General features: G+C 45.5%; 1 long non-coding RNA gene across 4 annotated transcripts in view; it reads right to left on the reverse strand.

Annotated features, from left to right (window-relative positions):
* Positions 1-3,997: 3,997 nt before the first annotated feature.
* LOC118592375 overlaps positions 3,998-23,915 on the reverse strand; it is a 44,848-nt gene continuing 24,930 nt past the window's right edge. For 2 of the 4 annotated variants that reach the window (XR_004946067.1, XR_004946066.1), the window contains 3 exons: positions 20,496-20,732; positions 20,212-20,406; positions 3,998-7,375 (listed from right to left, as the gene is read on the reverse strand). This is a non-coding gene — a long non-coding RNA (uncharacterized LOC118592375). The remainder of the gene's footprint in view (positions 7,376-20,211; positions 20,407-20,495; positions 20,733-23,915) is intronic. The other 2 variants (XR_004946069.1, XR_004946068.1) reach the window with 2 other exon arrangements.

The raw sequence follows: 23,915 nt of genomic DNA on the forward strand, positions 1-23,915 counted from the left end.
AACTATTACTGATGTCCATTGTTTATCATTTTCCAGACTCATTCACCAACCACTGGCTTTGTCATTTCAAACACGTGTAGCCCAAAGACTAAGCTTTGTGTGCAAAGTTACTCTATTGAGAGTAAATAACATTTAGGAAGGTTCATGCATCCCTGGCATTTGCCTTAGAAGCAGGGTGTCTGTCTAGAGAGGCGAGGGTCATAGTGAGTTTCCTTTGCCAACTGGAGCACAGCTGGGGTTCGGGTATGAGCATCCTATTTTTGAAAGGGTATAAATCAGTCACACACATGATGATGAGTGTGCTTGAATCCCCATCACAGAAGCCATGGTGAAAAGCAGGTCTTCTGGTTTCTTAGTTTTGCCATTCTGGGATAGCCTAAATAGTTGAGAACTGTGTCTGGTGCTGTTGAATCCCTCAGCCCTCGAGCCAGATGCAAGACAGCTAGATGTCAGCCGATATTGGCCCAGATTGCCTATCAAAGTGCAGTGGGGTCTGAGTATGTCCTTCATGGTCCCCACATGTAAAGCACTTAGAATAGAGCCGGGCGGCGGTGGCGGCCGCGTGGTGGTGGTGGTGCACTCCTTTAATCCCAGCACTCGGGAGGCAGAGGCAGGTGGATCTCTGTGAGTTCGAGGCCAGCCTGGTCTACAGAGCAAGATCCAGGATAGGCACCGAAACTACACAGAGAAACCCTGTCTCGAAAAAAACAAAAAAATTAAAAAATTTTTAAAAAAAGAATAGACTGACTGTGATGGTTAATGTTCATTGCCAGACTGACTGACATTAGAATCACCTAGGAAACACACCTCTATTTATGTCCAGGACATAAAAGAGCTTTACTGAGGAAGACCCACCTAGAACGTGTACTATGACACTGATAAGTTGGGGTTACTGGATTAAAAAAGGCAAAAGCCAGCTGAGTACCCACATTCATCACTCTCTGCTCCCTGAGTGCAAACACAGAATGAGCTACCACCCCTTGTTCCCACCGCCACGTCTTCCCCCACCGTGATGACCTGTGTCCCCTGGAACTATGAACCGAAACAAACCCTCTCAAGTTTTCTTCTTGTCAGATATTTCATCCCACGAATGCCCCTCGTGAAAGTGAGCCCAGGGGCAACAGTTGAAGTAGTTTCTATTCTGGGTGTCCAAAGAGCTTAGCGCGCGTCACCATGAGCACATCCGCTGGGGTGGGAGGTTGCAGTCTCCGGCAGGTGTGGTTGTTGTGATGCCCAGAGCATTTCTCCAGACATGTCACGTACTTTCCTCTATGTTGGAGGACACGTTTCCAAGTGGTCTTGGCAACTCAGCCCTAAGTGTGCTGAACATCGTGTCTTGACATAAGAGGGAATACCTGAAGCAGACCAGACGCTATCTCTCTCGGAGCAGGATGCCCTACAGTCCTCCATGCAGAAAGACATGTTGCCTCCAAATACAAAACCCACAGTGCACCATTGTTGGGGGTCTCTGGGGCCTGCTGTGCCATGAGGCAAACACAAGTGAGACTTTCTATGCCTGTGTAACTTTCCTGAATCTCAGGGGACAGGTTCATAATGGCTCCTAGACTTTCACTGTCTCTGTGTCCATCTGTAAGTAAAGTGATGTGTTATTTAATGCTCCTACTGCACCAGATTCATGCAAGTAGTGGGAACTGCAACCTAGGATTCACTAGAATGGAGCAGTCACCAGTAAATGAGTCTGTTTCACATGCATGTAACTGACACCCCCTTTCATTCTACCAGCATATATGTATTCTAAAACATGTGAGCGAAATAGTTTTTTCTATTTTTTCGATCTTTATTCACAAAATTCAAATTTTTATTCACAAAAATTTCATTTTTTTATTCAATTTTATTCACACACACAATATGGGTCTATGTAAGTATATGCCGCCTGTGTGTAACTGCAGATGGAGGCCAAGAGACGGTGTGGATCCTGTGGAACTGGAGTGACAGGCAGTTGTGAGCCACCCAACATGGCTGCTGGGAACTGAACTCAGGTCCTCAGTGCTCTTAACCACATCAGTGCTTGTCTCCTGTCCCACAACAGTTTTAAATAATAAGAAAAAGTCCTTTCTCACCAACACTAGGAATTTGCACATCACATTTGTTAATGGATATAAAAAGCTATTAAAGTCTTTTTGGTAGTTGGCATGTAATTAGCCCCCATAAATTCATAGGGAGTGGCATTATTAGGAGGTGTGGCTTTGTTAGAGGAAGTGTGTCACCGTGGGTGCAGGCTTTGAGGTTTCCTATGCTTAGGATATTATCGAGTAAGTCAATCAACTTTCTGTTGCCTGCAAAATGTAGGACTCTCAATCACATCGCCTGTACACTGCCATGCTCCCATCATGATGATAATGGACTGAACCTCTGAAACGGTAAGTGAGTCATCCCAATAAAATGTTTTTCCTTTATAAAAGTTGCTGTGGTCATTCATTGTGTCTCTTCACAGCAACAGAAACCCTAAGACAGTCCTTAAATACAATTTCAACTACTACGCATTTTTTGAAAGCTCAGTTTCTTGATGATAATAGGGAATTTGAAGAAACAAGCTAAAGAGATGTCTCAGTAGTTTAGAGCATTTTTTGCTCTTGTGGAAGACCCAGGTTTGATTCCCAGCACCCACATGGTAGCTTTGCAGTCATTCATAACTCCAGTTCCGGGGAACTTGACACCTTCTTCTGACCTCTATGGACGCCAGAATGCACATGGTACCCGTGCATACAGGAAGGCAAAATAACTATACACATAATATTTTAAAATCGCCGGGCGGTGGTGCATGCCTTTAATCCCAGCACTCAGGAGGCAGAGGCAGGTGGATCTCTGTGAGTTCAAGGCCAGCCTGGTCTACAGAGCGAGTTCCAGGAAAGGTGCAAAGCTACACAGAGAAACCCTGTCTTGAAAAAAAAATTTTAAATCTCAAAAAATTTTTGAAGATTTTTTTTCATTAGCAAGTCTTTTTCTTTTTCTTGAGACAAAGTCTCACGTAGTCCAGGGTGGCCCCGAATTTCCTATGTAGCCAAGGGTGAGCTTGGACTTTGTGGATTTTAGGCAAACACTTTACCAAACTGAGTTACATCACCAAGCCTTCAATAACAACTCTGGATTAAGAATTGTATAAACCCTTTCCAGGTGTGGCGGTACGTGGCTTTCTTTAAATCCCAGCCCTCCAGAGACAGAGGCAGGCAGATTTCTGAGTTCAAGGCCAGCCTGGTGTACACAGAGAAATTTTGTCTCAAAAAAAACAAAGCAAACAAAAAACCCAAAAATCACTTTCAGCATATACCTGGTGGTTCAAAGGCTGGAAAACATTGATTAAAGAATTGCTGTTGGGGCAGAAGAAATGGCTCATCTGTTAAGAGCACTGGCTGCTCTTGCAGTGAACCTGAGTTCAATTACCAGCCCTCATATGGAAATTTACAGTCATCTGTAACCGCAGTTCTAGGGGACCCAATGCCATCTTCTGGCTTCTGTGGGCATTAGGCATTCACGTGGTGCAAAGGCATGTGTGTAGGGAAAACACTAATACACATAAGATTAAAAACTGTTAAATTAAAAGAAAGAATTGCTAACGGAGGAAAGAAGCATGGTGTCTTTGTCAGTGTTCTATTGCTGTGGATAAAGACACCATGACTAAAGCAGTTCTTATAAAGGAAAACCTTCAATTGGGTTTGGCTTACAGTTTCAGGGGTTCAGTCTATTATCATCGTGGTGGAAAGCACAGCAGCACACAGGCAGACATGGTCCAGGAGAAGTAACTGAAGAGTTCTACATCTGGATCCACAGGCAACAAGAAGAGACACTGGGCCTAGCTTGGACTTTTGATACCTCTAAGCATACCCCCCATCCCCCCACCCTCCCACCCATCCCCGGTGACACACATCCTCCAACAAGGCCACACCTCTTAATTCCCCCCAAGCAATGCCACTCCCTTATGGCCAAGCATTCAAATATGTGAGCCTATGGGGGCCATTCTTATTCAAACCAACACACACACACACACACACACACACACACACACACACACACACAAACCACACACACACGGAACAAATTGGAACTGATAGAAGCCAGAGATTCAGTTGTTCCGAGTGTCTCCAGAAAGAGGATTTGGACTCTGCAACGGCGGATCCAGGACCATAGACTTCTGACAGATCCCAAGTCAGCATATGCAGAGACAGAGACCATGAGTGTTGCAACAGTATGATTGCTTGTCAGGTCGTCAGAGATGGAGATTAAAATTTCAGATCACGGTGGCCTCAGGAACTCTTCTGACTTTTCAAGTATGATTCTGTACCAGCCAGCTAAGGATGCCTTCCTTGATGTGATCTCTTAAATTCGCAGTACAGAAGCAGGTAACACAAAGCAATTCAAAGAAGAAACCATCCACATAGCATGCCTGACAGAAAGAATTCACTGGTAGAGCCTCTCTGTTGTCTTTATCCTTTAGAAAAACAAGTGAGGAGACAGACAGTGACCATAGCTCAGAATCCATCTTCGGTAAACCACACACTAACTATTACCCACTGGGAAAGACAGTTCCCTCTGATTTCTGTCTTTCCTCTATGCAAACAGTGGAATAGGGATCAGGGGTCCAGTTGATCTCTACAGGTCTTCTCAGCTATACATATTTATTATCAATCTAAGATTGTAAATAGAACTTCTTTTTTGCTTTATGATTGTCAATATAACTTCTTTTTGTTTTATCGCTCCCAATATAAACATAGAACAGCCTCTCTCTTGCAAGGTGGTTCATGTATTTCAACATTTACTAAGCATATTCTGTATGAAAAATGAGGGTATTGAAAATCAAGGTGGTGAGCATCAGGAGAAAGAAATAGTTTCTCGAATCTCCTATAGCAACACCGCAAAGGAATACAGAGACCACTATGTGTTTCTTGAACAATAAGTGGGGTGGATAAGGAACAATTATCATGACCCGTGGTTTCCTTAAAGGGACAGGAAATGAGCAAAAGATAAGCACATGTGGCACCAACAGTAGATGCACCATTTGGCTCTGCTGAAACAAATCCTAGATAGACACCAGCGGAATTCTGGGAAACCAGCAGGTTCCTCTAAAGACACACAGACTTCTCCTACACTCTCGTCAATGTAGTCCTATTTCAGTAGGAAACACAAGGACAATGCCTGGAGATAAGTTCTGCAGACTAAGGCCATCCAAGAATTCAAATGACATCTAAGTGCTCAAACAGGTCAGACAGTGGCCACTGTTCATCTATCAACTTAATGGGATTATCTGATGGTGCTATAACTGTGTTTGCTCTGTTTGCCATGCAGACCTCAAGATGCTGGCGAGCAGGCATTTTCCACCCGGCAATGCTCTTTGAAATAAATTACTGAGGATAACTCACAAGCGGTTAACAGGAGGAGGAGGTGCCTCACACAACATAGGGAGATGGGCACTACAAGCCGTCAATCACCACATACACCACACAAAGGCATATTCACGTCGGGAATGGCAGCGGTGGTGGTGACACAGGGCCCTTCCTGATTTGGATAAACTTCCCTCTAATGTTGGAGGTATAATCGTCCTCTCTGATGGTTTACACTGCATCTAAATAGTGTCTGTGTCTACAAATCATTATTCTCCACAAGCTCATGTCTGTCACTCAGCTGTGCATTAGCATCGTTTCCACCCAGCTTTCTAACACCAGCTCGGTCGGTTACATAGCCTCTGTTTCCTCCCCATTTTGAATGTCTCTGTTGTTTACTGCTCGGCTCTGGCACAGAACTTGTCTGAATGGTCTGGGTGCTTTCAATTGGGTCTTATCAGAGATCGTGGTTATTGGAACTCTGTATTTTACAGCTTCCATCTCATTAATGCCAGCACTAATTTGTGGTCCAATCCAATACCACCCCCATAAGATCTGCATGAACACACACTGGATTTCAATCTGCCATTCAACAAGCACCAAGTCCTTTATGTTCATTATTAGCCAATCAAACAGCCCCAGATTCTTTTCTCTGCATTCTCTCCATAGTGAAATCATTTTGTCATTATCCAAAGCAGTCACTTGGTAGGAAATATTCAGGAAGGGGGGGGGGGCGGCAACACCAGAACCAGCCTGTCCTCTGCTTCCTTTTCTTTACAAACACAACAGCCCCAACCTGGAAACTGATTCAAATTAAGTCATCAAGTTTTTGTCAAAATCCTCCTTCCTTAAGATAGCTCTTGTTCAGAACTATCTCATGATAGATTATAGGACATGCTTATTTTTCTCACCCTCCAAGGAGCAAAGAGATGAAACTAACTCATGCTCCGGCAGAGACTCAAACCAGGTTGACACACCCAAGCAACGCACTAGGTCAATGCCATGCATGCTGGAGTGACCTCATTCTGATGCCTACCATTTTATTCTCCGGAATGCTAGGGCCTGGGGTCATTATCATGGAATTCTCCTTTGTTCAATTTACATGGTTAAATGATTTCCCTTTCACATCGTTTCAACCCCATGCATCATTACCAAAAGGACTCCATTCCGCTGTAATGTTCTCCATTTCCTGTTCCAGCAAACGCCTCGGACTTCACGTTCCTCTCATAATTTTCTGTTCGACAACAAATTTCAGTCACAGAATTGGTTCAAATAGACTTGGCTGCTCAAATTTGGAAATAAATTAAAGCTAGGGAGAACTCTAGTAAATAAACGAAAATAGCAAAATGTTAGGGTGTTCTCAGTCGGTGAAAAGATGTGGTAAAATTAAAGAGGGGGGTGTTTTCTGTTCTCTTTTTAGTGACCGTAGACAGTAGACCTTGAAAGTGAGTCCTTCCTCAGATAGTAAAGGCCTCTCAGCTATTGGCTTTCCACCCTCTCCGAGTCCTCATGCTTCATGTTGTGTTCGCTAACAAGTAGATTCTGGGGTGCGGCGTGGATTTGGAAAGAGTTTTGACTACTGCAGACCCAGCCAGCCCCACAGAGGGTCTGAGGCAGAGGAACAGAACTTTCTCATCCCATCTCAGGCACTCCTTCAGAGCTGTCCCCAGTCCAGGCAGAGGAACAGAACTTTCTCATCCCATCTCAGGCACTCCTTCAGAGCTGTCCCCAGTCCAGGCAGAGGAACAGAACTTTCTCATCCCATCTCGGGCACATGATGTGGGCTGTCTCCATGAAGCACCGTTCACATTGGGCGAGAATGCTAATTCCCAGGAAGTGACATCAGCCGGCCTTGCAGCCATTAGGAAAACAAATCCTTGGTCGTGCAGGTGTTGAGAAAGATGCAGGACAGCAGACAGCATGGCACGTGGCAGCCCTTTATCCTGTGGAACATCTGATTGACTACCCTAGTCTGGGAAGGCGCCATGAAAAGATGTGTGCTAAAGCCACCTCAGTTGCAGCTGATGTCTGGCCGTGATCTGCGGAAACAAATTGTTGTTATGGGTTTAAAATATGTGTTCACTCTTGTTTTCACAAGGCACAAAGACATAATTGGTAAAGAGCTTTTTTCTTTTTTAAGACAAAACAGAAACAATGGTATCAGTTGCTCCATGGGACGTAACATGTGTACCATAGGAAAGGGGTGTCTCATAGCAATTACTTCTGCGCCCTTTGACTCTTGACCTCTGTAAGACTCGGCATCCTCAGCAGTCAGGACAGGGTGACGATATTTCCTGCACCTTCCTTATGCGGCTGGAAAAAGCAGCCATTCACGTGAAACACTAGATAAATGATAAAAGCTTATGCAGACGGAATTTATAATATTTGGCAAAGAGAACACACTCAAAAAGTGCACATCAAATGGCCATAAGAGTACGATAATAGCTTTCCCCATCTCCCCAAGCGTCTAGGGCCCCTGGATTCCTTTCGGCACATTGCCTGTTTGGGTGCCTCAGTCTAGAAGCGTGGGTACAACCGAGTGAGATTTAGTGTGATGTGATAGTAACCCTGAGACAGGAGGCATTGTGCTTTAAGTCTGAAGCAGCCCCACAGATTTGTGTTTTGGACATCTCTGATGCTATCTGGGGAGACTGGAACCTTTAGGAGGCAGGGTCTAGCACAGACCACTTGGGGCCAGCCTTCAGACTGGAACCCTTAGGAGGCAGGGTCTAACACAGACCACTTGGGGTCAGCCTTCAGAGGTGAAGATCCAACTGCTGCTTCGGGCTTCCCTCTGCTTCCTGGTGTGATATGATGTGAGCGGCCTCTACCACAGGCTCTCGATGCCGTGTGTTGAGCCTCTCAGCCACGTCTTCTCCACTGTGTTGACTGAAAGCCCCTGAACCCTGGAACCAAAATTTAATTTTCTTCTCTTACATTGTTTCTCCCACATACTTTGTCACAGCAAAAACAGCCAGCCTGACAGACGTCTGGAAACAGCAACATTTACCAAGGAATTGCTAGTGTAAGGCCCTGGGCTAAAGGCTTTTCTGCCATCTCATGTAATTCTCACATAATCTTACAACATGCAGCCATGCCTCTATGTCACTTTACAAATGAAGAGATTGAGAGTATGTTAACTGCCCACGTCACAGAGCATACATGTTAGGGGACTGGGGTAAGTAAGATCATCTTGGTGAATCTGACAGAGCCAAGGACAGGCAGAATCTGTGGCCCTTGGAGACATGTTTTAAACCTGTAGGGCACTAGAGAGACGGCTCAGTGGTCAAGAGCACTGGTTGCTCTTCCAGAGGTCCCGGGTTCAATTACCAGTACCCATGTGGCAGATTGCAACTGCCTGTAACTCCAGTTTCAGGGGATCTGAACGCTGCATGCTGCACAGACATATATGCAGGCAAAACAACTGTGCATGTAAAATAAAAATAAGCAAATAATTTTTAAAAAGAAAAGAAGACTCTATAATGATTTTAGGTATGCACTACCCTCTGTAGGAGAGAAACAGAAGGAATAAGACAGACCTATGTAAATGTGTGTGCATGTAGGGTGCAGAGAGAATGAGTGTTAGCTAAAGGAACTGGCTCACAAAATTGCAGGGCCTGGCAAGTTTAAAATGTGCCGAGTGAAGCTGGAAGTCCAGGAGAGAGCTGGGAGTTCAGTTTGAGTCAGAGCCATCTGCATGCAGAATTCCCTGTGACCGTTGCTCTCTGAGGGCCTCCAGCTGAATGCCCGAGGACCACTCACAATATTCTTTACACACTCTACCGATTAAACGTCAATCACATCTAAAGCACACTTTCATCAGAACATCTAGACTGGTGTCTTACAAACACCAGGCTATAACTCAGCTACCCTGACATATAAAATTAACCATCATACTATTCTCAAAATAATCACAGCTCCAATGGCAGCCCTGGAGAGAGAGAGAGAGAGAGAGAGAGAGAGAGAGAGAGAGAGAGAGAGATTGGCTCCTCATCACAGGTCTCCCGTCCTGATTCGTGTAGAAAGGGCACTTGAGCAGACACAAACGAAGCCTCTCTATTTTTATCAAAAAAGATTACATCTATGGCATGGCATCTTTCAGTACTGTTGGTTCATGAATGGCAAAAATCCATCTGGAAACGGGTTGAGCAAATAGGGAGTTTGTATGCAGGATGGGAGACCTACCTTCACATCCACGTCCACGTCCACGGTGCTTAAAGTCGAGCACTTAGAAGCAACTTGGCCTTTAACAACCAATGAGAAAGAGTAAGGAACATGCAGAACTCCTGGTGCTATGGTAAAAACAGGGTTTGTTTGGCTTACAGTTCCAGGATAAAAGTCCATCACCATAACAGTGGGGAGACATGGCAGCGAGTGGCAAGGACTGCCAGGGGAAGCTGAGAACTCACAGCTCGAACTACAAGGAGAAAGCAAGGAGAGCGAACCAGAAGCGTCTGGACTCTAACGGCCCAGCTCCAGTGCCAGACTTCCTCCGGGAAAGTCACGCCTTCTAAACCTCTCCAAACAGCACCACTAACTGTTCAAAAGGCCAAGGCTTTGGGGGATACTTCTCATTCAATCTCCCAAGCTCCTAGCTCCTGCTGTGGAGCAGGATGCCCAGTCCTTCCTACCTCTGAGTTACCGAATAGCCTTTCCTGTTTAAAGTTTCCAAAACTGGCTTTTGCTGCTTAAAAGCAAGAACCTAAATAGATATTGGTGGGGAGAAATGAATTCACGTAAATAGAAAACTAAGAATAAATAACTGAGGGGCCAGAGAGAGGGCTCCATGATTAACAGTGCTTACTGTTCTTTCAGACCCAAGTTTGATTCCCAGCACCCACACAGTAGCTTGTAACCATCTGTAACTCCAGTTCCAGGAAATCCAACGCCCTCTTGTGGACTCCGTGGGCTCCAGGTATATAAGTGGTACATAGACATACATGTAGGCAGAACACATTCACATAAAATAAAATTTGAAAATGAAATAAGATTAAACAAATGAGAGAATTAGAGCTACAAAACAGGTATAAATGGGGAGTTGGGGGGAGCTGAAGGAAGTAGGGGTGCTAATTTCCTCGTCTTTCATAGCAGGGAATTAAGAGACACCCACCTAAATGGAAAAATAGTTCAAAAGCCATAATGACTCAACATTTCTCATAATCATTTTGTAAATCTGAGAGCATTATTTTAGGGAATACTGATGAGGACACATTCAAAAATAAGAACTGATTTAACCAAAGTCTAACAGATGGCCCAGTCAATCAAAAGTTCAGCCACTTCACCTACAAGGTCCCAAGCATCATGCTAAGGACTTACAGTGGTCCCTGCCTTTGTGGGACTTACTGTCTGCCATGGAAACCAAAGATAAGGTGAGCAGAGAACTAATCGCAAAAACGGTAACAGTGATGACTGCCATGGGAAAAGATGAAGGCCTCTGTCTTAGTCAGGGTTTCTCCTGCTGTGGCGAAAACGCCATGACCAAAAAGCAGGTTGGGGAGGAAAGGGTTTATTTGGCTTACACTTCAGCATTGCTGTTCATCACTGAAGGAAGTCAGGACAGGGACTCAAAAAGGGCAGGATCCTGGAGGCAGGAGCTGATGCAGAGGCCATGGGGGAGGGGGGAGTAGGGAGGGGGGAGCTGCTTACTGGCTTGCTTCCCCTGGCTTGCTTTCCCTGCTTTCTTACAGAACCCCAGGACCAGCAGCCCAGGGATGGCACCACCCACCATGGGCCAGGCCCTCCCCCGTTGATCACCAAACGAGAAGATGCCTTCCAGTTGGGTCTCAGGGAGGCATTTCCTCAGCTGAGGCTCCTTCCTCTGATGACTCTGGCGTGTGTCACGCTGACAACACACAAAACCAGCCTGTACAGTCTCTCGGAGGTTTCATAATGAAAACAAAGACTGGGGTGATGACTAGAAAAGACTAGCTAAAGGGAGGCATTTGAGGGCCGACAGGTAAGAAGGCAGGGCGAGGGTGTAGCGGAAGAGGAGAGGGGAGAAGGTTGGGAACCTGCAGACAGAAAGAAAAAGGTTCATTTTCTCAACGGCCCATTCATCACTGACGGTAAGTCGGAAGGCGTGGCGAAGAGAGGAAGGCTTGGGGGAGCAAGGGAGTCGACACATGGCGGTTGCAGGTGTGCTTGGCAGAGTAATAACCTGGGCATGCCTGAGGTCTAGGGAGGGGCTGCCACCCAGTGCCAGCCAGGGAGGCCTGGTCACTCGGGTAGGTGTGTAGGCAGATCCCAGATCAGCGTTTTCCAGGAACACGTGACAGGAGACAAATCTAAGCTATCTAAACAGCATTAATTATTCTGAACTCTGAACTAGACAATGAGGGATGGAAAGGGCGGCAGGGGGCTGTGGGCTATAGAGAAAGAAGGATGAACAGCAGACAAGGGTATTAAGTAGTGGCCACAGCAGAGAAGTGACGGAATGAAGCCGTGGAAAGAAGAGATGTCAGCTGAAGTGCACAGCGCGGAGCCGTAACTTAGGAAATGTCATCTGTGGTTTGGTAGCCGGGACAGCACGGAAATGAAGATCAGCTGGTGCTGGCTGGTGACCTACTAGTCACTGGGGTCATCAGTTGTGGTGACAGGTGTTAGGGTGACTGGGAACTGCTGTTGGCTAAGGTGATAGTCTCACAGAGCCAAGACGGAAGGGTGAGCTCCAGCTCCTGGTCCAATGTCGGCGGCTTTCCCGGCAGCTGGGCTAGTCTGTTTCTTTCCGTAGGGGACTCATTTTGATTTCCTCAACTTTCAACATTTCATAAGTTTCCCCGAGGAGATAAGGAGATCATAGGATAAAGAGAACACAGCCTGGACATGTCAGCCTGCCTCTGGGTAAGGCTGAAGCCAGCAGAGTTGACGTGTTGGTGGAGAACTGTCTTGACAACTTTGGCTCCCCACAAAGATGCCTCACACTAGGGGTCATCACAATCCCTCATGGGATATAGGTGGCTCAGCTAAGGCTTTACAGTGGGAATGTTCTGTCTGGAAGAGAGACACTAGGCAGAATGAGGAAAAGACTAGGAAATGTGGCATTATGTCAACAGTTTGTACCATACCATGTAACAAGTCTCTGCAGGTTGTGTGCGGTACACATTCATAGTCTAGACACCACGGATCTGGATATTTTTTTTCTGACAATCCATGCAGATGACAATTAAGTGTAGCTGGAGAGCTTCTCTCCAGGTGCCACCAAGCCCCCGTGGTCCCATAACCCACGTATAAAATAATCACTCAGACGCTTATATTACCTATAAATTGTATGGCTGTGGCAGTCTTCTTGTTATCTACTTCTTTTATCTTAAATTAACCCATTTTTATTCATCTATAATTTGCCACATGGTTCATGGCTTACCTGTACCTTACATCTCGATTGTCATGGCGGCGGCTGGCAGGTCTCTCCACTTTTGCCTTTCACTTCCCAGAATTCTCTTTTCTGTTTGTCCCACCTATACTTTTTGTCTGGCTACTGGCCAATCAGTGTTTTATTTTAACCAATCAGAGCAACACATTTGACATACTTGAATATCCCACAGCAATTAAGTGTTTTGTTCTGATTATCAATATATTTTGACAAGTATGTAGCCGGCAGAAGTAAAGTCACTTGAGGGAAAAGGTGGATTTTTTTTTAAAGATTTATTTATTTATTATGTACACAGAAGAGGGCGCCATATCTCATTACAGATGGTTGTGAGCCACCATGTGGTTGCTGGGAATCAAACTCAGGACCTCTGGAAGAGCAGTCAGTGCTCTTAACCTCTGAGCCATCTCTCCAGCCCCTTTTTTTTTTCTTGAGCTGAGGACCGAACCCAGGGCCTTGCGCTTGCTAGGCAAGTGCTCTACCACTGAGATAAATCCCCAACCCCAAAGTATATGATTTTTTTCTTTACTTTTTTTTTAAAGATTTATTCATTTATTATGTATACAGTATTCTATCTGCACATATTCCTGCAGGCCAGAAGAGGGCACCAAATCTCATTACAGATGGTTGTGAGCCACAATGTGGTTTCTGGGAATTGAACTCAGGACCTCTGGAAGAGCAGTCAGTGCTCTTAACCTCTGAGCCATCTCTCCAGCCCTCTTTACTTTTTTTTTTTTTAAGATTTATTTATTACGTATACAGTGTTCTGTCTGCATGTGTCCCTGCAGGCCAGAAGAGGGCACCAGACCTCATTACAGATGGTTGTGAGCCACCACGTGGTTGCTGGGAATCGAACTCAGGACCTCTGGAGGTTCTCTTAACCACTGAGCCATCTCTCCAGCCCTTTTTTTGTTTGGTTGGTTTTTTTGTTTGTTTTGTTTGTTTGTTTTTGGTTTTCGAGACAGGGTTTCTCTGTGTAGCTTTGCGCCTTTCCTGGAACTCTCTTTGAAGACCAGGCTGGCCTCAAACTCACAGACATCTGCCTGACTCTGCCTCCCGAGTGCCGTGATTAAAGGCGTACGCCACCCCTGCCCCGGATTTTTTTTTTTAATTCATGTAAAGATGTCACACAGGCCAACAGTAGCCCTCAGAGTCACCGTATCAGTTCCTGTCTCTTTTGTTCTGTTATGTTTTTGGTTTGTGTTTGGTTTTTGTTGTGGCTTTTTTGTTTTGTTTTGTTTGTTTTTTGTTTGAGACAGACTTTCTCTGTGTAGCCTTGGCTTCCTGGAACTCATGCTGTATACCAGGCTGGCCTCGAACTCACAGAGATCCACCTGCCTCTGCCTCCTGAGTGCTGGGATTAAAGGTCCGTTGCTGTCTTTTACGGCATCTCTTGCCAATCGATACACAACCTTACATAATAAGGATTGCAGATGAAGAAAAGCTCAGGGAAGTTCAATGTGTGGTTGTCAGCCACACACTGGAATGGAGCAGAGCTGAAATGGTTATCTGGATCAGCCAATTCCATGACCCCCATATTCTCCATCCTCCCAATATCGCTTCCCCTAAGAATCCTGAGATGGGAGATGTACTCCTGACGCCCATCCTTGCACTTATACCTCTCCTGGATGCCTTTACACACCACAGCAGAACGGTCTTAACTCTGTCCTCATACTGAGGAAATAGCCCCAGAGAGGTTACCCACGATCACACAGCTTAGGAGGCTGCCTCTCTCTCTCCTCCCTCACTGAGCACACAGCTCCGTTAACGTTGCTCCTACCCAATTTTCCTGAGCATGAGCACAAAACAGCCTCTCTCCTGTCTAGAACATCCTTTGTATCTCTTTAGCACAATCATCATCAAAGATCATTTACAAAGTAAATAAGGTAGCTATCATCTGGGAATACATTGGTGCCCCTCAAAACAAATAAATGAAGAACAAATTAGGAGCCAAGTGACAGCTTCATCTCATTGAATAAATTCCAAACTCTTCTTGTTGGTGCCTGTAGTTTTCATTTGGTTGACTTATGAATTTCACCCTAAAGATTAATTTGGCCCGCCATAAAGAGCATAAGAATTAATATTCAGCCAAGATATGAATCTTTCTTCGTTTTCATTTTAGTGGAAATCAATTTGTTAAACTACTGTTGAGTGCAATTTGTTAGTTGTTCACTCCCACTACTCTGCTCCAGCTGAGGTATTTGAAAACATCTGTGTGAACACTTTCTGTCAATACTCCCAGATTTATACTGCCGGCTTACGGTAACTGCTATCTCTGAAAGCATTATGAATTAAGCCCTGTGATACTAGATTTTATTGGTCTTATGCAACAGAAAAGAGATCCATTTTTTCTAAAGCTCACAGTAAGTTTTGTCTCTAGAGGGTGGAATATAGAAATGACCTCTGGATGGAAAACACACCACCAAAAACCTGGGTGTGGCCTCTGTCACCACCTTCATTCACAATGACAAATGGCTGACGTAAACATTAGGGGATAATTCATTTTGTCCCATTATTCAAGCCACACGAGCAAAGGCAAGGCAGAGCAGGATAGCTCACAACACACAGCCAAGAAACAAAGAGAGAGAGAAAAGAGGGGGTCCCAGGAGAAGAGAGAGCTCCCAAGGACATATCTCCCAAGTTCTGGTGACCTACTTCCTACTGCTAGGCTCTGCCTGAAGTTTCCAGCACCTTCCAAGATAGTATCACCAACGGGGGTCTGGCTTTAACATAAGAGTCTATGGAGCTGGGCAGCAGCGGTGGTGCACGCCTTTAATCCCAGCAAATCAGGAGGCAGAGCCAGGCGGATCTCTGTGAGTTCGAGGCCAGCCTGGTCTACAGAGTGAGATCCAGGACAGGCATCAAAACTACACAGAGAAACCCTGTCTTAAAAAAAAAAAAAAAAAAAAAAGGCCTATGGGGGATATTTCATATTCAAACAAGACCATAGCCTCCCTAATGTCACCTCATCTGACTAAGAGGCGCGTCCATGTAGTCGAGAGTCCATTCCCACAGTGGTCACTAGGCAGAATATTGCACTATCCCCAAACCACGCTTGATCTAACTCTCCACCCGGCTCTCAATCCCTACTCATCCCCTCTCTCCTCCTTCCCCGTCCACTCCCACAAGGGCTGATCACACCGAGTGCCACAAATGACTGCCTCAGAGTAGCTTGAACACAGAGCTGTTTGCCTCTTAGTCCAAGGGGTTCATGTTACAAACAGTGTCTGAAAACATCTTCTCCCCAAGATCCTCTAGGTTCTGGCACCTTTCTGGCAATCTTTGGTGATCCTTGGCTTATGGTCACATCATCCCAAGACCTGCCACTACATTCATATGGCACTCTCCCTGTTTGTATGTCCACACCTAAGTTTCCCTTTTTCATAAGAAGGCCAATCGCAATGGCCTATTTTCTACTCTAATGAAATAACCAAGATGTGGTAACTTTACAAAGAAAAATGGGCTTACTCAGCTCACAATTCGGAAAGCTCAGAGGACTCGGGCAGGCGTTGGTTGAGCCCTGGTGAAGCCCTTCCTGGGTGCCTCACCTAGTACTAAAGGCAGTGTAAGGAGCAACCAATATGGGGGAAAGACCATACCACAAAGCCGAACCCAAGAAACCCGCTCAGGGCTCAGGCTCACTCTCAAGGCCTAGGGATCCCCCGCGGGCTCCATTCATCTGCTTAAGGGCAGCTGATTCACCAGGCCCCACCTCCTAAAGTTCCCAAACCTTTCACACCACCACACCTGCACCAAACTTGCCACTTAAGAAACTTTGGAGGCCACGCTCCAACCACGTCCAAACCCTACCACCCACCTTACTAGATTTGGAACGTGCCACATCCCACTGTGACCTCGTCTTAACTAATTACCTTGACAAAACTGTTTTCAAAGGAGGTCTCTTTCTGAAATTCTGGGCATCGTGATTTCAGCACGTGAGCTTGGGAAGCACAATCCAAGCTCATAATCCCTCAGCATGTGCATGTCCCACCATCTCCCCTCTTACAAGTGAAACCAACATAATAATAATGCCTACTCGGGTTTCTTCTTCCCTTTCATAGATTCTCACTGGAGTAGTCTTGCTTTCTTTCTATCCTTAAACTCTTTACTCTCTCTAGTACTGAGCTTAAAGACAGAGCCTTGCATGTGCCAGGCTAAGTGCCCTACCATGTGGCTGCACCCCAGTGCCCCAGGCTGGCACTGTACGTTCTTAACAAGATTGTCGATAACTATTACTTTGCACATTGTCTTGCCTTTCATTCCGATTTTGCTAAATGTCTCCAAACCTGTAAACGGAATCCACTCCTCCTTCAGAAGTGCTTCCTCTCTTGGTGTCAGTTTTGTTCTCGAGACTCTTCCCTTCCTGTTTCCAGGTCGCACCGCAGCATCCTCTGACGGCTGTCTGGGAGTTCGTCCCGTGCACAGCTCTTCATTCATCCATACTCGTGCCATCAACCACCATCTTCACGCTGATGTCCAGAGTCCAGGAGTCTGGCATCCATCCATCCATCCATCCATCCATCCGTCCATCCGTCCATCCGTCCATCCGTCCATCTGTTCATCCGTCCATCTGTCCATCCATCCATCCATCCATCCACCCACCTACCCACCCACCCACCCATCCATCCATCCATCCGTCCACCCATCCGTTCATCCATCCGTCTATCCATCCATCCATCCATCCACCCATCCGTTCATCCATCCGTCTATCCATCCATCCATCCATCCGTCTATCCATCCATCCATCCATCCACCCATCTGTTCGTCCATCCGTCTATCCATCCATCCATCCATCCATCCATCCACCCATCTATCCATCCATCCATCCATCCATCCGTCCATCTACTCACCTGTCCATCCGTCCATCCATCCATCCATCCACCCACCCACCCATCCATCCATCCATCCATCTATCTAGTTATTGACAATCTTGCTAAGAACACACAGTGCCAGTCCAGGGAGCTAGGGTACAGCTACATGGTAGAGCACTTACCATCTACCATACAATCCAAAGTACCTAAAATTAAACCTTCTTTATCCTATGTCCTTTATATTGAAGAATGACCCCCACTGACCTAGACTCCCTCGGCAAAAACTAGTGGTCACCGTGTCTTCTTGGCCCCTGACCCTACATAGGAAGTCACATCTGAGTCTAACACATCTGTCAGTAAAGGGCTTTGGGAATAAAACAGAAAAGGGAAAGGAATAAAAGAATTTGGGGGGCTGGGGATTTAGCTCAGTGGTAGAGCGCTTGCCTAGCAAGCGCAAGGCCTGGGGTTCGATCCTCAGCTCAAAAAAAAAAAGAATTTGGGGGGCTGGTAAGACAGCTTCGTTAGTAAAGGGCTTGCCCCACAGCCATGACCTGAGTCTGATCCCTAGGACCCACATCAAAAGGGTAAAAAAGTTACTTGGGGTGGTGTGTGTTCATAATCCCTGTCCTGTGGAGGCGAAGACAAGCAGAGCTCTGGGTTTAATGACCAGCCAGATGTTGTCCAAGGTTGTCCTCTGGGCTCCACACGAATGCACTCACACATACGCACCCATATGTTCACACGCTCCTACACTGTGTGTGTACCTGGGTGCGTATACACACACACACACACACACACACACACACACACACACACACACACACAGCAAAGGCCTTGGGAATGTGAGGCACACTTTAGAACGGGGCTTGGAGAGGACCCTAAATAACTTAAAATCTGGGTTATTCATACAAAGCGTCCTACTTTATGCCCATTGCTTCAATAAAACCCACTGACAAAAGGCACCTCAGAAGAGAAAGAGGTTTATTTCCGCTTAAATTCCAGTCACAGCCCATCGCTGTGGGGGAAGTCAAGGCAAGAACTTCAAACAGTTGTATCATATATACAGTCAGAGCGGAGAAAACTGGCTGCCCACACGCTGGCTGCTGGCTTGCTTGTGCTCAGCTCCGTTTCTCCTCTCTCACACAGTTCAGGACCCCCTGCTTTAGGGAATGATGCACCCACAGTGGGCTGTCTCTTCCTACATCAATTAAGTTAACATCCCCCCCCCCAAAGATGTGTGCCCTTCCCCAGTCAACCCAAAGTAGATTGATCCCTACTTGGGATTCTCTTCTGAGGTAATTGTAGCTAGTGTAGACAATGGACGCTAACCATCACACAGGACTCACAACCCATTAAAGTTGCCCAAGGCTACAGGAGGCCCAGAAGGCAATGTTTCATCCTTACATTTCAGGTCCCACCATGCATGCTGGTACAATTCCAGGACAGACTAAGAAAAAAAAGGACAAAACAAGAATTCTACCTCTACCCAGTGCTGGTCCCTTAAGCCCCTGCACCTCTCCCCTGGACCCAGGGCGCATTCCTCTATGAGGTATGCTAAATATTAACAATGCTATGGTCCTTTCAAGGGCCCACAGAAAATGTTTTGATTTCTTTAAAAATAAGAAGAGAAAAGCATCCAGCATGGATTAAACTGGCCAGGATACCAACCCAATTGGTAATTGTTTTCATTCCATTTTATTTGTTTGTTTGTTTGTTTGTTTGTTTGTTTTTGCATAAGTAACTTTCCTGTTCTGCTATCCTCCTCTGGCTACCTGGCTTCTAGCTACAAAGAAGAGATTTATAAATTAATTCACACTGAAGCACCAAAGATTGACCATTTAACTGGGTAACCATCCAAGGAAAATTTGCTTCCAATTTGTCAAAAACCAAAGAGAACATCTTTAACTGTTTTTTTCACCGAATCTTCTCTTTAAAAAAGAGAGAGAGTAAAGAGAACATACATAGAAGTTTCAGAGAACTTCAAAAACACTTAATGATAGAAATAAAATCACCTATAATGTTAGGGAAAATCACTACAAATACTTTGATTTTTTTTTTTAGTATTCATATGTGTGTGTGTTTGTCCATATTCATTTTAAAAGTTTTATTCATATATAACCAAAATTATGATCAACTTTGATTACTTATAGTTTTATGTACAGTGAGTAAATTCCTATAACATCAAGTAGCTTTGATTGTTAATTCCACTTCTGTATAAAGATTTTTGTCTATATTTCCAGGTATTTACTTTGCATAAATACTTTTAAGTCCCATCCCCAAGACGGCAGTTTCAAAAGAAAAAATGCCTTTAAGGGAAACTGTAACCCCACACCAGGGCTCCTCTGATAGTCCCTGCAAAACTGATAAGCGCAAACAGAACAAAAGAACAAAGAGAGGTGTATTGCTTAAAGCCCCGGGGACAATTCCAATGTAGTCTCCCCCAGCAAACAAAGGGGCTTTCACTGGGAAAAGCATGCGTCTTAATGCAGAAAGACCCCTAAATGCCACTGCAACGCGCATGAGTTCTTGAGGTACATTCTTCTATATTTTACAAGCCGTTAGTGCATAGCCACACATACCCATGGCATTAGTGTGGAGGTCAGAGAACAACCCCCAGGAATTGGTTTTCTCCACCCATCCTGTGGGTTCTGGGAATCGAACTCAGATCATCAGGCGTGGCAGCAAGCGCTTTACTTACTAAGCCATATCACTGGTTTGACAGGTACATTCTTGGGCTTGTTCAGTTCAAAGCCCTGCTTCTTCATACACTGCACGTTCAAAAACTGGTCGACGTGAAGTCTTCTGGGTAGAAAGTTTTGTATTATGGGCAGTCAGAATGACAGGAGATTTCGACTGGTTCTGTGTAAATTCCTCTGAGGGAGGAGAGGCCTGCCTGAAATGAAAAGCAACATTAAAGGGACGATAACAGTCACATGCCACTCTTTACTTCAGACCTGAGTGATTATCCTCAGTTGTGCCTACCAACGGACTAACGAGTCCTCTCTTTCAGAAGCTGTAGACATCTTTAGTAATGCTCCATGTAAGAAGGGAGCTTGCCTCATGGCCTTGTGGTCGTCATCGTCTGATGCTTGATTCCTGCCCAGGCACTGTGTAAACATCTGCGACTCCACAGTGTCCTCTAAACATCTGCTGGGCCCAGGCCCCACTTAAACAAAACTGTTGATTACTCTTTATCTTTCTTGTCAGATGAAGGGAGGACTGCAGAGACAGGCAGAGACAGGGGGAGAGGTCAAAGTACGACACTGAGCAAACAGACTCCAGAGCAGGGTCAGCCCAACGACTGAAGAATGTCAAATTCCATCAGTGTTTGTTGACTGCATTAGGACCTAAGCACATGTCAGTCGTGCCAATACATAACCTTTAATCAATGTTATGTTTTACATTTTAAGGTCCAGAGAATGTAGGCAACGCTGTTAGGCATCTGTAACTAGATAGAAGTTTATTAGTTCAATGATAAAACTCTTGCCTAGCATGTGTAAGGCCCTGGGTTCAGTCGCCAGCATCTGCCAGAATAAAGGATCACATCAAACTTCTCTCTGCCGCACAGACCATCACACACACCCTGAAGTCATTCCTAGACAAATGACCCTTCCCACAGCCACAGAATGGAGGTGTGGCCTTGTTGGAGGAAGTGCGTCACTGTGTGGGCGGGCTTTGAGATCTCATATACAATCAAGCCACACCCAATGTCAGTTTACTTCCTATTGCCTGCAAGAGGTAGGACTCTCCAGCACCACGTCTGCCTGCACACTGCCATGACCCACCATGATGATGATGGACTAAACCTCTGAAAGCCAGCCCCAATTAAATGCTTTCTTTTATAAGAGTTGCCATGGTCATGGTGTCTCTTCACAGCAGTAGAAACTGGAGCTAAGGCAGGGTAGAAGCTGACAGACCCCTCCAGGCTCAGCTCTGCCGCTCCTTCGCTTCATAATGCTCTACAACTTTGCTCTCTGTGGAGTGAGTGAAGCCATGTCAAGCTTTGGTTACCTGGAACTTAAGGAGTGAATGGAGAAAGACATATAGCTCAGTGGTGAGCATTTGCCCAGCATACATGAGGCCCTGGGTCCATCCCCAGCACCATACAAGTAAACTGAAAAAGAAAAAACTCAAGTGGAGGCCAGCAAAATGTCTGACTTAGAACCTAGCAGGAGGTGGGGGCCTGTAAATAAATGTATACATGCATTGAAGTTTTTTTTATTCTTGTTGTCTAGTGTACATGCATAAACATGTGTGTTGTGTATGTGTGTGTGTGATGTGTATGTGTTTGTGCACACAAATGAGTAGGTGCACATGTACATGTGGGGAGAGAGTGTAGTATGTAAGCATGTTTGTGTTTTACGTGTATGAGCATACAAACATGAGTAGGTGCACATGTACAAGTGTGTGGTGTGGTGTGTGTGTGTGTAGCATGCATGCACGTATGTGTTTGTATGTGTAGGTGCACATGTACATGTGGGGAGAGAGTGTAGTGTGTATGCATGTATGTGTATGAGCACACAAATATGTACATGGCTCACATGTACATGTGTGGGGTAATGAAGGCCTGAGGCTGCACCCTGTTTTCCTTAACTGGAAAACACTTCACTCACTAAGGCGGAGCCTCTCAGCTGATGCCTGAGCTCTCCGGTGCGGGCAGTCACCTACAACTTGCTCAGAGGTCCCCATCTGTCTTCCCGCTGCAGGGATTCCCATCAGACTGTCCCCACCAGCTCTGGTCCCCACGCTCATGTGGTGAGTGTGTTGCCCCTAAGTCCCCGGCTTTCTCCTGAGGCTCCACGTACTGAACAAGTTGCCTCTTTTTAAATAAATCACATTTGGACTCATGAAGCTCACACATAGTTGCTATTTAGTAAACATCAGGCGACAGTGAGGCCTTTTCAGGAATTTCTTAGACTGATGAAAACCTTGGTCGTTAGACACCCCCCCCCCCCCCCCCCCCCCGCCATTTGCTTCTGTAAAACAAAGGAGAGAAGCAAAAAGGAGAAGTTCTATCTGCACCATGTGGCATGTTGTGAATCTTTCACTCAGTACTCCTCCGGATCACGAGGCCAGGCCCTAAAGATGGACACATGCACACACAGACACAGACACACAGAGATAGGCATACACACTCACACACATATACATACATACATACACATACAGACACACAGAAAGATGTACACACTCACACACACATGCATATACATACATACACACATATGTACATACAAACACAGAAATACACATACATACACAAACAGACATACACTCACACATTTACATACATACACACAGACACACACACACACACACACAGACACACACACAAACACGCTTTACTTTATTCTGGTTTTGCTTTTGAAACAGGTTCCTGCTATGCATCCAGACAGGCCTTTAACTCACTCTGTAGCCCAGGCTGGCCTCCAACTCTAGATCCTCCTGCCTCAGCCTCCCGAGTGCTAGGATGTCAGGCGTGTGTCACTATGTGTGGCCCACACTCCACCCCGTGAGATGAATTTCTGTTCTCACACAATGACAGTTAGAATTCTCTGTAACCTTCACGCTGCCTTTGACTCTGTGATCTCTAATGGCAATGGTGACACACTGACGTCAGGGAGGCTAACCAGCTAGCGATTTTAATATTTTCCTAATAGAGCACAATGCAGAGGATATCCATTTCCTATCACTTTCCACTTGTTTTTTTTCTTTTTTTTTTTTTTTAAGATTTATTTATTTATTTTGTATACAGAAAGAGGGCACCAGATCTCATTACAGATGGTTGTGAGCCACCATGCGGTTGCTGGGAATTGAACTCAGGACCTCTGGAAGAGCAGTCAGTGCTCTTAACCTCTGAGCCATCTCTCCAGCCCTCCATTCATTTTTATAAACATCACATAAAAGAGTAATTTTAATTATTTTTTAAAGCAATGGGGGAAAATAAACCTCTCCAGAAGCCAATATGTGAACTAGATAAAAGTGAAGCTGCCCAGATTGAACACAAGTGAGAAATGGTAACCCTGCTAGCGACAGCCACCCCAGCCTAACAAACAGGGTCCCTGCCACTCCTGACAGCCTTGAATGAAACGCACACACCAAAGGCTGTCACAGTTTAGGAAAGACCTTCCTACCACCTGCTCCTGCAGAGGACCTGGGTTCAGTTCCCGGCAGCTCACTAACAACTGTCTGTAACTCCAGTTCCAGAGGATCTGATCCCTCTTCTGGTCTCCAAGGCCACATAACATACATAAGGGCAAAACACTCATACATAAAATTAAAATTAAAAACTCAACAGTCTTACCTTACCCAGATTATTCTGGCCCGGGCTGTCCATCTTTGCTGTCACAGCTCCTGCCATTTAATCATCCCCATGAACTAGGGGATCCTGGACTGTGGCAG

This window comes from Onychomys torridus, chromosome 10 (genome assembly GCF_903995425.1).
Source record: "Onychomys torridus chromosome 10, mOncTor1.1, whole genome shotgun sequence".
Classification (NCBI taxonomy): domain Eukaryota; kingdom Metazoa; phylum Chordata; class Mammalia; order Rodentia; family Cricetidae; genus Onychomys; species Onychomys torridus.